The sequence below is a fragment of the Arachis hypogaea genome, chromosome 4 (genome assembly GCF_003086295.3).
Source record: "Arachis hypogaea cultivar Tifrunner chromosome 4, arahy.Tifrunner.gnm2.J5K5, whole genome shotgun sequence".
In the NCBI taxonomy this organism is placed as follows: Eukaryota; Viridiplantae; Streptophyta; class Magnoliopsida; order Fabales; family Fabaceae; genus Arachis; species Arachis hypogaea.
The window spans coordinates 22,265,287-22,278,835 of NC_092039.1; the positions used below are offsets into that span (position 1 = coordinate 22,265,287).

Here is a 13,549-nt window from a genome sequence, read left to right on the forward strand (position 1 = left end):
AGATCCTCATCAGTTTTTAGCTGAATTCTTGCAAATCTGTGACACTGTCAAGACTAATGGGGTAGACCCTGAGGTCTATAGACTTATGCTATTCCCTTTTGCTGTAAGAGACAGAGCTAGGACATGGTTGGACTCACAACCAAAAGAGAGCCTGGACTCTTGGGAAAAGCTAGTCAATGCCTTCTTGGCAAAGTTCTTTCCACCTCAAAAATTGAGCAAGCTTAGAGTGGAAGTCCAAACCTTCAGACAGAAGGAAGGAGAATCCCTCTATGAAGCTTGGGAAAGATACAAACAATTAATCAGAAAATGTCCTTCAGACATGCTTTCTGAATGGAGCATCATAGGTATTTTCTATGATGGTCTCTCTGAACTATCTAAGATGTCCTTGGATAGCTCTGCTGGAGGATCTCTTCATCTGAAGAAGACGCCTACAGAGGCTCAAGAGCTCATTGAAATGGTTGCAAATAACCAATTCATGTACACTTCTGAAAGGAATCCTGTGAACAATGGGACAAGTCAGAAGAAAGGAGTTCTTGAGATTGATGCTCTGAATGCCATATTGGCTCAGAACAAAATATTGACTCAACAAGTCAATTTAATTTCTCAAAGTCTGTCTGGAATGCAAAATGCACCAAGCAGTACTAAGGATGCTTCATCTGAGGAAGAAGCTTATAATCCTGAGAATTCTTCAATGGAAGAGGTGAATTACTTAGGAGAACCCTATGGAAACACCTATAATTCTTCATGGAAAAATCACCCAAATTTTTCATGGAAGAATCAAGAGAGACCTCAGCAAGGTTTCAACAACAATAATGGTGGAAGGAACAGGTTTAGCAATGGCAAGCCTTTTCCATCATCTTCTCAGCAACAGACAGAGAACTCTAAGCAGAACCCCTCTGACTTAGCAACCATGGTCTCTGATCTAATCAAAACCACTCAAAGTTTCATGACTAAAACAAGGTCCTCCATTAGAAATTTGGAGGCACAAGTGGGACAGCTGAGCAAGAAAATTACTGAACTCCCTCCAAGTACCCTTCCAAGCAATACAGAAGAAAATCCAAAAGGAGAGTGCAAGGCCATAAACATGGCCGAATTTGGAGAGGAAGGAGAGGAAGTGAACGCCACTGAGGAAGACCTCAATGGGCGTGCACTGACCTCCAATGAGTTCCCAAATAAGGAACCATGGGAATCTGAGGCTCAAAATGAGACCATAGAGATTCCATTAGATTTACTTCTGCCTTTCATGAGCTCTGATGAGTATTCTTCCTCTGAAGAGGATGAGTATGTCACTGAAGAGCAAGTTGCTAAATACCTTGGAGCAATCATGAAGCTAAATGACAAGTTGTTTGGAAATGAGACTTGGGAGAATGAACCTCCCTTGCTCACCAAAGAACTGGATGACTTGTCTAGGCAGAAATTACCTCAAAAGAGACAAGATCCTGGGAAATTTTCCATACCTTGTACCATAGGCACCATGACCTTCAAGAAGGCTCTGTGTGACTTAGGGTCAAGTGTGAACCTCATGCCTCTCTCTGTAGTAGAGAAGTTAGGGATCTTTGAGGTACAAGCTGCAAGAATCTCACTAGAGATGGCAGACAATTCAAGAAAACAAGCTCATGGACTTGTAGAGGATGTTTTGGTGAAGATTGAAGACCATTACATCCCTGCTGATTTCATAGTCCTAGAGACTGGGAAGTGCATGGATGAAACCATCATCCTTGGCAGACCCTTCCTAGCCACAGCAAAGGCTGTGATTGATGTTGATGGAGGTGAACTGATCATTCAAGTGAATGAAGAATCCTTTGTGTTTAAGGCTCAAGGATATCCCTCTGTCACCATGGAGAGGAAGCATGAACAGCTTCCCTCAAATCAGAGACAAGCAGAGCCCCCACAGTCAAACTCTAAGTTTGGTGTTGGGAGGCCACAACCAAACTCTAAGTTTGGTGTTGAACCCCCACATTCAAACTCTAAGTTTGGTGTTGGGAGGTTCCAACATTGCTCTGAGTATCTGTGAGGCTCATTGAGAGCCATCTGTCAAGCTACTGACATTAAAGAAGCGCTTGTTGGAAGGCAACCCAATGTTATATTTTATATATTTTTCTTTGTTATTTTATTTTATTTTGTAGGTTGATGATCATAAGAAGTCACAAAATCAATAGAAAAAGCAAAAACAGAATGAAAAACAGGAAGAAAAACAGCACACCCTGGAGGAAGCTGTTGCTGGCGTTTAAACGCCAGTGAGGTTAGCTGTTGGGCGTTTAACGCCCAGTCTGGCACCATTCTGGGCGTTTAACGCCAGAAAGGGGCACCAGACTGGCGTTAAACGCCAGAAAAGGGCAAGAACCTGGCGTTAAACGCCAGGAATGGGCACCAGCCCGGCGTTTAACGCCAGAAATGGCTCAAAACGTGAATTTTGATGCCATATGGTGCAGGGATGACTTTTCCTTGACACCTCAGGATCTGTGGACCCCACAGGATCCCCACCAACCCCCACCACTCTCTCTCTTCTTCTTCTACTTTCTTCTTTCTTCTTTTGCTCGAGGACGAGCAAACATTTTAAGTTTGGTGTGGTAAAAGCGTTGCTTTTTCGTTTTTCCATAACCATTTATGGCATCCAAGGCCGGAGAAACCTCTAGAAAGAGGAAGGGGAAGGCAAAAGCTTCCACCTCCGAGTCATGGGAGATGGATAGATTCATCTCAAGGGTGCATCAAGACCACTTCTATGAAGTTGTGGCCTTGAAGAAGGTGATCCCCGAGGTCCCCTTTTCACTCAAAAAGAGTGAATATCCGGAGATCCGCCATGAGATCCGAAGAAGAGGTTGGGAAGTGCTTACCAACCCCATTCAACAAGTCGGAATCTTAATGGTTCAAGAGTTCTATGCCAATGCATGGATCACCAAGAACCATGATCAAAGTGTGAACCCGGATCCAAAGAATTATCTTACTATGGTTCGGGGGAAATACTTGGATTTTAGTCCGGAAAATGTGAGAGTGGCATTCAACTTGCCTATGATGCAAGGAGATGAACATCCTTACACAAGAAGGGTCAACTTTAATCAAAGGTTGGACCAAGTCCTCACAGTCATATGTGAAGAGGGCGCACAATGGAAGAGAGATTCAAGAGGCAAGCCGGTTCAATTGAGAAGGCATGACCTCAAGCCCGTGGCTAGAGGATGGTTGGAGTTTATCCAACGCTCAATCATCCCCACTAGCAACCGGTCCGAAGTTACTCTAGACCGGGCCATCATGATTCATAGCATCATGATTGGAGAAGAAGTGGAAGTTCATGAGGTTATAGCCCAAGAACTCTATAAGGTGGCGGACAAGTCCTCTACCTTGGCAAGGTTAGCCTTTCCTCACCTCATTTGTCACCTCTGTTATTCAGTGGGAGTTGACATAGAGGGAGACATCCCCATTGATGAGGATAAGCCCATCACTAAGAAGAGGATGGAGCACACAAGAGACCCCTCTCATCATGAGATCCCTGAGATACCTCAAGGGATGCACTTTCCTCCACAAGACTATTGGGAGCAACTAAACACCTCCCTAGGAGAATTGAGTTCCAACATGGGACAACTAAGGGTGGAGCATCAAGAACACTCCATCATCCTTCATGAAATTAGAGAAGATCAAAGAATCATGAGGGAGGAGCAACAAAGACAAGGAAGAGACATTGAGGAGCTCAAGCACTCCATAGGATCTTCAAGAGGAAGAAAAAGCCGCCATCACTAAGGTGGACCCGTTCCTTGATTTCCTTGTTCTTTATTCCTCTGTTTTTTGAGTTTTATGCTTATGTTTGTCCATGTTTGTGTCTTGTGATCATTAGTGTCTTAGTGTCTATGCCTTAAAGTTATGAATGTCCTATGAATCCATCACCTTTCTTAAAATAAAAACGTGCTTAATTGAAAAAGGAAGAATTGCATGAATTTTGAATTTTATAACAGTTTAATTATTTTGATGTGGTGGCAATATTTTTGTTCTCTGAATGTATGCTTGAACAGTGCATATGTCTTTTGAATTTGTGGTTCATGAATGTTGGCTCTTGAAAGAATGATGAAAAAGGAGACATGTTACTGAGGATCTGAAAAATCATAAAAATGATTCTTGAAGCAAGAAAAAGCAGTGAATACAAAAAAAAAAAGAGAAAAAGCAAACCGAAAAAAAAAACGAAAAAGAAAGAGAAAAAGAAAGGAAAAGAAAGAAATAAAGTTGTGATCCAAGGCAATAAGAGTGTGCTTAAGAACCCTGGACACCTCTAATTGGGGACTTTAGCAAAGCTGAGTCACAATCTGAAAAGGTTCACCCAATTATGTGTCTGTGGCATGTATGTATCCGGTGGTAATACTGGAAGACAGAGTGCTTTGGGCCACAGCCAAGACTCAGTAAGTAGCTGTGTTCAAGAATCATCATACTTAACTAAGAGAATCAATAACACTATCTGGATTCTGAGTTCCTAAAGAAGCCAATCATTCTGAATTTCAAAGGATAAAGTGAGATGCCAAAACTATTCAGAGGCAAAAAGCTACAAGCCCCGCTCATCTAATTGATACTGATCTTCATAGATGTTTTTAGAGTTCATTGCATATTCTCTTCCTTTTTATCTTATTTGATTCTCAGTTGCTTGAGGACAAGCAACAATTTAAGTTTGGTGTTGTGATGAGCGGATAATTTGTATACTTTTTGGCATTGTTTTTAGTATGTTTTTAGTATGATCTAGTTAGTTTTTAGTATATTTTTATTAGTTTTTAGTTAAAATTCACTTTTCTGGACTTTACTATGAGTTTGTGTGTTTTTCTGTGATTTCAGGTATTTTCTGGCTGAAATTGAGGGACCTGAGCAAAAATCTGATTCAGAGACTGAAAAGGACTGCAGATGCTGTTGGATTCTGACCTCCCTGCACTCGAAGTGGATTTTCTGGAGCTACAGAAGCCCAATTAGCGCGCTCTCAACGGCATTGGAAAGTAGACATCCTGGGCTTTCCAGCAATATATGATAGTCCATACTTTGCCCAAGATTTGATGGCCCAAACTGGCGTTCAAAGTCACCTACAGAAATTCCAGCGTTAAACGCCGGAACTGGCACCTAAATGGGAGTTAAACGCCCAAACTGGCATAAAAGCTGGCGTTTAACTCCAAGAAGAGTCTCTACACGAAAATGCTTCAATGCTCAGCCCAAACACACACCAAGTGGGCCCGGAAGTGGATTTTTATGTCTTTTACTCATCTTTGTACACCTTAGGCTACTAGTTTTCTATAAGTAGGACCTTTTGTTATTGTATCGAAAGAGAATCTTGGTAGCTATCCTTGAGTTTTATGCTATCTTAGATCACTTTGGGAGGCTGGCCATTCGGCCATGCCTAGACCTTGTTCTTATGTATTTTCAACGGTGGAGTTTCTACACACCATAGATTAAGGTGTGGAGCTCTGCTGTACCTCGAGTATTAATGCAATTACTATTGTTCTTCTATTCAATTCCGCTTGTTCTTTGTCCAAGATATCACTTGTTCTTCAACTTGATGAATGTGATGATCCGTGACACTCATCATCATTCTCACCCATGAACAAAGTGACTGACAACCACTCTTGTTCTACAAGCATTCGAGGCTCTAGTGAATATCTCTTGGATTCTTTAATCGGAATCTTCGTGGTATAGGCGAGAACTGATGGCGGCATTCAAGAGAATCCGGAAGGTCTAACCTTGTCTGTGGTATTCTGAATAGGATTCAATGATTGAATGACTGTGACGTGCTTCAAACTCCTGAGGGCGGGGCGTTAGTGACAGACGCAAAAGAATCACTGGATTCTATTCCGGCCTGATTGAGAACCGACAGATGGATAGCCGTGCCGTGACAGGGCATTAGGAATCTTTCCAATGAGAGGATGGGAGGTAGCCATTGACAACGGTGAAACCTTTGCATAAGCTTGCCATGGAAAGGAGTAAGAAGGATTGGATGAAGACAGTAGGAAAGCAGAGAGACGGAAGGGAAGGCATCTTCATACGCTTATCTGAAGTTCCTACCAATGAATTACATAAGTACCTCTATCTTTATCTTTGTGTTTTATTTCGTTCATCACTATATCCATTTGAGTCTGCCTGACTAAGATTTACAAGATGACCATAGCTTGCTTCAATAGCAACAATCTCCGTGGGATCGACCCTTACTCACGTAAGGTATTACTTGGACGACCCAGTGCACTTGCTGGTTAGTTGTGCGAAGTTGTGTAATGCCATGGTATTGAACACCAAGTTTTTGGGGTTCATGACCGGGGATTATGAGAGTTGTGAAAAAGTATTGTTCACAATTTCGCCCACCACTCACCAAGGAACTGGATGACTTGTCTAGGCAGAAATTACCTCAAAAGAGACAGGACCCTAAGAAGTTTTCAATACCTTGCACCATAGGCACCATGACCTTCAAGAAGGCTCTGTGTGACTTAGGGTCAAGTATAAACCTCACGCCTCTCTCTGTAATGGAGAAGCTAGGGATCTTTGAGGTACAAGCTGCAAGAATCTCACTAGAGATGGAAGACAATTCAAGAAAACAAGCTTATGGACTTGTAGAGGATGTTTTGGTGAAGATTGAAGACCATTACATCCCTGCTGATTTCATAGTCCTAGAGACTGGGAAGTGCATGGATGAATCCATCATCCTTGGCAGACCCTTCCTAGCCACGGCAAAGGCTGTGATTGATGTTGACAGAGGAGAATTGATCATTCAAGTGAATGAAGAATCCCTTGTGTTTAAGACTCAAGGATATCCCTCTGTCACCATGGAGAGGAAGCACGAAGAGCTTCTCTCAAAACAGAGTCAAACAGAGCCCCCACAGTCAAACTCTAAGTTTGGTGTTGGGAGGCCACAACCAAATTCTAAGTTTGGTGTTGAACCCCCACATTCAAACTCTAAGTTTGGTGTTGGGAGGTTCCAACATTGCTCTGAGTATCTGTGAGGCTCCATGAGAGCCCTCTGTCAAGCTACTGACATTAAAGAAGCGCTTGTTGGGAGGCAACCCAATGTTATATTTAATCTATATTCCTTTGTTATTTTATGTTTTCTGTAGGTTGATGATCATGAGAAGTCACAAAATCAATTGAAAAAGCAAAAACAGAATGAAAAATAGAAAGAAAAACAGCACACCCTAGAGGAGATCTTGCTGGCGTTTAAACGCCAGTGAAGCTAGCAAATGGGCGTTTAACGCCCAGTCTGGCACCATTCTGGGCGTTTAACGCCAGAAAGGGGCACCAGACTGGCGTTAAACGCCAGGAAAGGGCAAGAAGCTGACGTTAAACGCCAGAAATGGGCACCAGCCCGGCGTTTAACACCAGAATTGGCACAAAGAGCAATTTTGCTCGCCAATTGGTGCAGGGATGACTTTTCCTTGACACCTCAGGATCTGTGGACCCCACAGGATCCCCACCTACCCCACCACCCTCTCTCTTCTTCTTCACCCATTCACCAATCACTTCAACACATCTTCCCCAAAAACCCTTCACCTATCAAATCCCATCTTTCTCTTCACCACTCACATCCATCCTTCATAAAACCCCACCTACCTCACCATTCAAATTCGAACCACTTTCCCTCCCAAACCCACCCTCCCATAGCCGAACCCTACCCCTCTCTTCACCCCTATATAAACCCATCTTCACTCCTTCATTTTCACACACCCTAAACACTACTTCTCCCCTTTTGGCCGAACCATAAAGCCACCTCCATCTCCTCTATTTCCTTCTTCTTCTACTCTCTTCTTTCTTCTTTTGCTCGAGTACGAGCAAACCTTTTAAGTTTGGTGTGGTAAAAGCATTGCTTTTTGTTTTTCCATAACCATTTATGGCATCCAAGGCCGGAGAAAACTCTAGAAAGAGGAAAGGGAAAGCAAAAGCTTCCACCTCCGAGTCATGGGAGATGGAGAGATTCATCTCAAGGGTGCATCAAGACCACTTCTATGAAGTTGTGGCCTTGAAGAAGGTGATCTCCGAGGTCCCTTTCAAACTCAAAAAGAGTGAATATCCGGAGATCCGACATGAGATCCGAAGAAGAGGTTGGGAAGTTCTTACCAACCCCATTCAACAAGTCGGAATCTTAATGGTTCAAAAGTTCTATGCCAATGCATGGATCACCAAGAACCATGATCAAAGTGTGAACCCGGACCCAAAGAATTGGCTTACAATGGTTCGGGGGAAACGCTTGGATTTTAGTCCGGAAAATGTAAGGATGGCATTCAACTTGCCCATGATGCAAGGAGATGAACACCCTTACACTAGAAGGGTCAACTTTGATCAAAGGTTGGACCAAGTCCTCACAGACATTTGTGAAGAGGGCGCCCAATGGAAGAGAGATTCAAGAGGGAAGCCGGTTCAACTGAGAAGGCATGACCTCAAGCTTGTGGCTAGGGGATGGTTGGAGTTTATCCAACGCTCAATCATTCCCACTAGCAACCGGTCTGAAGTTACTCTAGACCGGGCCATCATGATTCATAGCATCATGATTGGAGAAGGAGTAGAAGTTCATGAGGTTATAGCCCAAGAACTTTATAAGGTGGCGGACAAGTCCTCTACCTTGGCAAGGTTAGCCTTTCCTCATCTCATTTGTCACCTCTGTTATTTAGTTGGAGTTGACATAGAGGGAGACATCCTCATTGATGAGGACAAGCCCATCACTAAGAAAAGGATGGAGCAAACAAGAGATCTCACTCATCATGAAATCCCTGAGATACCTCAAGGGATGCACTTTCCTCCACAAAACTATTGGGAGCAAATCAACACCTCCCTAGGAGAATTGAGTTCCAACATGGGACAACTAAGGGTGGAGCACCAAGAACATTCCATCCTCCTCCATGAAATTAGAGAAGATCAAAGAATCATGAGAGAGGAGCAACAAAGGCAAGGAAGAGACATTGAGGAGCTCAAGCACTCCATAAGATCTTCACGAGGAAGAACAGGCCGCCATCACTAAGGTGGACCCGTTCTTTAATCTCCTTGTTCTTTATTTTCCTGTTTTTCGAAAAATCATGCTTATGTTTATCTATGTTTGTGTCTTATGATCATTAGTGTCTTAGTGTCTATGCCTTAAAGTTATGAATGTCCTATGAATCCATCACCTCTCTTAAATGAAAAATGTTCTTAATTGAAAAAAGAGAAGAATTGCATGAATTTTAAATTTTATAACAGATTAATTATTTTGATGTGGTGGCAATACTTTTTGTTTTCTGAATGTATGCTTAAACAGTGCATATGTCTTTTGAATTTATGGTTCATGAATGTTGGCTCTTGAAAGAATGATGAAAAATGAGACATGTTACTGAGGATCTGAAAAATCATAAAAATGATTCTTGAAGCAAGAAAAAGCAGTGAATTAAAAAAAAAGAAAAAAGAAAAGAAGCGAAAAAAAAAAGAGAAAAAAAACGAAAAAAAAAAGGAGAAAGAGAAAAAGAAAGAAAAAGAAAGAAATAAAGTTGTGATCCAAGGCAAAAAGAGTGTGCTTAAGAACCCTGGACACCTCTAATTGGGGACTCTAGCAAAGCTGAGTCACAATCTGAAAAGGTTCACCCAATTATGTGTCTGTGGCATGTATGTATCCGGTGGTAATACTGGAAGACAGAGTGCTTTGGGCCACGGCCAAGACTCATAAAGTAGCTGTGTTCAAGAATCATCATACTTAACTAGGAGAATCAATAACACTATCTGAATTCTGAGTTCCTAAAGAAGCCAATCATTCTGAATTTCAAAGGATAGAGTGAGATGCCAAAACTATTCAGAGGCAAAAAGCTAAAAGCCCTGCTCATCTAATTAATACTGATCTTCATAGATGTTTTTGGAATTCATTGCATATTCTCTTCTCTTTATCTTATTTAATTTTCAGTTGCTTGAGGACAAGCAACAATTTAAGTTTGGTGTTGTGATGAGCGGATAATTTGTACGCTTTTTGGCATTGTTTTTAGTATGTTTTTAGTAGATTTAGTTAGTTTTTAGTATACTTTTTATTAGTTTTTAGTTAAAATTCACTTTTCTGGACTTTACTATGAGTTTGTGTGTTTTTCTATGATTTCAGGTATTTTCTGGCTGAAATTGAGGGACCTGAGCAAAAATCTGATTCAGGGACTGAAATGGACTGCAGATGCTGTTGGATTCTGACCTCCCTGCACTCGAAGTGGATTTTCTGGAGCTACAGATGCCCAATTGGCGCGCTCTCAACGGCGTTGGAAAGTAGACATCCTGGGCTTTCCAGCAATATATAATAGTCCATACTTTGCCCGAGATTTGATGGCCCAAACCGGCGTTCCAAATCAGCTCAAGAATGCCCGGCGTTAAACGCCGGAACTGGCACAAGAATGGGAGTTAAACGCCCAAACTGGCACAAGAGCTGGTGTTTAACTCCAAGAAGAGTCTCTACACGAAAATGTTTCAATGCTCAGCCCAAGCACACACCAAGTGGGCCCGGAAGTGGATTTTTATGTCTTTTACTCATTTCTGTAAACCCTAGGCTACTAGTTCTCTATATATAGGACCTTTTGCTATTTGTATTATCATCTTTTGATCACTTTAGATCTCTAGATCATCTTTGGACATCTAGTTCTTAGATCATTGGGAGGCTGGCCTCACGGCCATGCCTAGACCTTGTTCTTATGTATTTTCAACGGTGGAGTTTCTACACACCATAGATTAAGGTGTGGAGCTCTGCTGTACCTCGAGTATTAATGCAATTACTATTGTTCTTCTATTCAATTCAGCTTGTTCTTATTCCAAGATATTCATTCGCTCTCAAGAACTTGATGAATGTGATGATTATGTGACGCTCATCATCATTCTCACTTATGAACGCGTGCCTGACAACCACTCCCGTTCTACAAGCAAACAAGGCTTGAATGTTTATCTCTTGGATTCTTTAATCGGGATCTTCGTGGTATAAGCTAGAATTGATGGCGGCATTCAAGAGAATCTGGAAGGTCTAAACCTTGTCTGTGGTATTCTGAGTAGGATTCAATGATTGAATGACTGTGACGAGCTTCAAACTCGCGATTGTGGGGCGTTAGTGACAGACGCAAAAGAATCACTGGATTCTATTCCGACATGATCGAGAACCGACAGCTGGATAGCCGTGCCGTGACAGGGTGCGTTGAACATTTCCACTGAGAGGACGGGACTGTAGCCATTGACAATGGTGATGCCCAACATACAGCTTGCCATGGAAGGGAGTAAGAAGGATTGGATGAAGACAGTAGGAAAGCAGAGAGACGGAAGGGACAAAGCATCTCCATTAGCTTATCTGAAGCTCTCACCAATGAATTGCATAAGTATCTCTATCTTTATCTTTATGTTTTATTCATACATCATCCATAACCATTTGAGTCTGCCTGACTAAGATTTACAAGGTGACCATAGCTTGCTTCATACCAACAATCTCCGTGGGATCGACCCTTACTCGCGTAAGGTTTATTACTTGGACGACCCAGTACACTTGCTGGTTAGTTGTGCGAAGTTGTGTTTATGCCATGGTATTGAACACCAAGTTTTTGGGTTCATTACCGGAGATTATTTGAGTTGTGAAAAGTAGTGATCACAATTTCGTGCACCATCTACCTACTCAAAAATATAGATCATAAGTCTTTTCATTTTTTTTAATATTATAACAAATTCAATAGTTTATATCTTATATGTATATAATAACTATTTGTTGAATGCTTTATATCTTAGGAATAATAGCGGAGTTTGGGTGGCGAGTTGAATGAGAGAATGTACTTTACAAGATAACTTCATTATTCAGGTAATATTTATAACATTTGTATTTTTAACATTATTTTTTCAACATGCTTCTAATTATAATTATATTATTAGTACTCTAATCAGATTAAAGACTCCACACAAATGAAACTTGCCGTGGATCTGGTTTTAGAGGAGTACAACGATTTAAGTGCCGTAATTCAAGAGAATGCTTAGAAATATAGAAGCAGGTTGGATGCAGAGCATGAAGATATTTGAAAATGATGAATATTTTTTTAGATATTTTTACTATTTTTTTTTTGAAAGTCAAATTACTGAGTTATTTTTTATTACTTTATACACTAATTTATCCTTCATATACATGTTATAATTCTATATTACTAATTTTCTCTACTTTGTCAGTTAATATAAGTTATTAGTAATCTATATATTATCGTAACTAATTATTGCTGGGTATGATAAATACAATATAATTTAATCCAAAGAATGAACAATAACAAAGTTCAAATATATCCTGAATTTATAAGATATAATTGATATATCTTAAATTATATAATACAATATAACTTAATACAAATAATCATATAAAGCTACAAAGTACAACATCAATCATAAAATAAAGTAACACAATTATTACACCATGATATTACTCCAATTTTTGAGAACCAATTGCACCTGCTACTTCAATGCCTAGAGCATTTCGACCACTTTCAATTTTAGGCAACCAACATAGTAAAAAGTCATTATGTGCTAGTCAACTTTAAGTTCATAAAGCAATTATGACTAAACTTATTATTTTTCGAGACTATTTTACTTGAAATACTCTAGAGCTTTATATTTAGAATACCAATTATCTATTGTTAGTTCAATAATAACTCTTGTTTTTATCTTGTACTTGTAAAGATGCAAAACTTCTTTCCTGCAAACAAAAGAACAAACAAAGGGGGTAAGATGAATGCCAATGCAGTGAAGTAATATTTAGTTCATTCACTAGATAAAAACCAAAAAAACTTAATTGAGAGTTTTATAAGGTTTAGATGAAAGGTCCGTGTCAAACCAACACAGCTTCCCTTCTTTGCTCCCAACAATTAAATTATCACCTATAAATAAAGTATACAGACAAGTAATTATGAAAAATAATTTTATTTTTATGAAAAACTAATTGATTATACAACATGCATAACAACAATACTCGCACATCCTAGATCCTCGGGAAATGTTATTGTTTGGGATAGAATTAGTTGTTTAGTGTCTATCTGGTGGAAAGCATACTAATTACTTTTAGAGGACTTTTCCTCTTAGACATTATGAGATTGGGAAGCTACAGTTCATTGATTTCTATGATTTTCTTTTTTATTTTATTTTTATAGTTTAGGGAGGATATATTTTTCTCGACTCCTGTGTACTGTTTCTTCTATAAACTAATGAAATTCTCTCTTTTGTTATCAATAAATAAATAAATAAACAACCATACCTCCAGAATAAACCGCAATAGATGAGGCTTTACGGATCCCAGTATCTAGCTTCTTTATGAGCATTCTCTTCAATAAATCATACACATGAACACTCTACTTTGTACAAATAAAGAAAATGGAACGAGATGGATGGAAAGTTGATCTAACAACACATCCATGTAACTTGAATGGAAGATTTTACATAAGCTTCTTCGATAAGTGGTGTATCAGAACTACTCTTGATTCACGTAAAAAATAAGTCAAGGAATAAAAAAAGCAGCCAAACCTGATTTAAATATTCAATTCCTAGTTACCTTTAATCCAATTAAGAATTTAAGATATGCTAATTATCTAATATTTTATTGAACAAGAACCAA

The 13,549-nt window shown here is 40.0% G+C and overlaps 1 non-coding gene across 1 annotated transcript; it reads right to left on the reverse strand.

Annotated features, from left to right (window-relative positions):
- Window positions 1-217: 217 nt before the first annotated feature.
- Window positions 218-325, reverse strand: LOC112798947 (small nucleolar RNA R71). Its single transcript, XR_003200541.1, has one exon. It is a non-coding gene; the product is annotated as a small nucleolar RNA R71 (small nucleolar RNA).
- Window positions 326-13,549: the final 13,224 nt, after the last annotated feature.